Genomic DNA, 2,025 nt, shown 5'->3' with positions numbered 1-2,025 from the left:
TGGCTTACTTTGCTTAGCATAATTTCCTCCAACTCTTCCCATGTGATGATGTGCTTCATGCGTTCTTCACTGTTTTTTAGAAATGCATAGTATTCCATTGTATTATGTACCAGAATTTTTAAATCCATTTATCCATTGATCAAAGTTAGGTTGTTTCCAACTCTCTGTGACTGTGAACTGTGCCACGATGAACACTGGAGTGCAGATGTTGCCCGTGGTCTGTTTCTTACCACTTCTGGGTATATGTGTAGTAGGGGGGTTGCGGGGTCATTTGGTAGCTCAATTTTCATTTGTTTTAGGTATCACAAAATTGATTTCCACAGTGGCTGCACATATCTACAGGTCCACCAGCAGTGGATGAGCATTCCTATCTCACTACATCCCCTCCAACACTTATTGATTTCTGACTTTTTGAATTGGGCTATTTTTGAGGGTGTTAGGTATTTCTTATAGTTGTTTTAATTTGCATTTCCTTTATACCTAATAATTGGGAGCATTTTCTCATATGTTTATGGGCCATTAGGATTTCCACCCTTGTGAAACTTCTGTTCAGGTCCTTTGCCCACCTCATCAATGGGCTGTTTGTTTGTTTTCTTATTGTAGGCTAGCAGAGTATTGTAGATTTTAGTAATAAGACCTTTGTCTGATGTGTCATTGCTAAGATGTTTTCCCAGTCTGTAGGATCTCTTACTACTCTCTTGGTGAATTCTTTCGATGCACACAGGTGTTTGATCTTCAGTATATCTCACTTGTCGATTTGTGTCTCCTCTGTGTTTGTGTCCTTCCCTATTTCTGATAGCCTGTGTGTTCCCTGCACCAAAGTTCTTAGGTTTGTCTCAATTCCCTCATTAATGGCCCTAATAGTTTGGGGTTTTCCTATTTCTTCTAAAACACTTCCTGTCTCTGGTTTCAGGGAATTGAGAAAAGAAATACAAAGCCAGGATTACAGAGCTGCTCCTGGAAAAGCTTCAGCCTCAGAAAAGATGTTAAATCTTTTAGAGCCTAATGGAAATGCTGAGTATCTTGGTTGGTGGAATGGGTCTAGGACATAGCTCATAAGCCATTAATCTCATGTAACCTTAGCCTACAGTCTTATGTGGAGAGCCCTCAAATCCCCTCCAAAGCAACTGGTTGGGTCAATAGCTCAAGGATCTCAAATGTTTACTCATCCTCTGAGAGGCCTTTAGAGGTATCCACCTGCTCATACACTCCAGACCTCCAATAAAATTGTGTTTGGTATTGATGACACACAATGTCCCCGAACTACCCTGGATTCTATTTCAATTTTTTCCATGGATTTATTTTATAACCTTAAGCATGTCCATTCATAGTGACCTTATTGGGCAGAATAGAACTGCCCCTGTGGGTTTCCAAAACTAATTCTTTACAGGAGTAAAAAACCTCCTCTTTCTCCCAAAAAGTAGCTAATGGTTTCAAGCTACTGACCTTGGGATCAGCAGGCCAACACATAACCCACCACACCACACCAGGTGAGTCAGAATTGACTTGAAGGCAATGAATTTGATTTTCCGTTTTTTTAGGCTTGCTCCTTCTCACCCCTGTGTCAGAGCTCTAGCATCAATGGGAAGGGCTTCCTGCTGGCTTCCTTTCTGAATGAGATGTAGAGATGACACGGGAATAGCCTTTCCTATCTGCCTGCCCCAATGCTCGTGTAGTTACCTGAGGACATTGCTTCTAGATAGGGAGAGATGGATAGGTAAAGCAGAACAAAACTATCAACAACGTCATGGAAAATCTCCGATTTTGAACCACACAGCCCCGGGTTTTAATCTTGGCCATCCTACTTACTATGTGAACTGAGGCAAGCTTCCTTAACTTCTTTGACTCTCATTAATAATTTGTCTACCCAGACAGTGGTGAGAAATCAAGAAACTACATGTATAGTGCCTCATACATAGAAAGGACCCAAGAAATAGCAGTAATTTAAAACATATCTGATGCCTACACAAACCCGGACGAGGCTACTCTTCTATGTGGATCAGATCTAGTCCACAGAGCAGAGTT

The sequence above is a fragment of the Echinops telfairi genome, unplaced genomic scaffold (genome assembly GCF_000313985.2).
Source record: "Echinops telfairi isolate 266 unplaced genomic scaffold, ASM31398v2 ScPeMD7_7469;HRSCAF=8507_1, whole genome shotgun sequence".
NCBI classification, from domain to species: domain Eukaryota; kingdom Metazoa; phylum Chordata; class Mammalia; order Afrosoricida; family Tenrecidae; genus Echinops; species Echinops telfairi.
The sequence above is the reverse complement of the archived record's forward strand: the minus strand, read 5'-3'. Positions refer to the sequence as shown.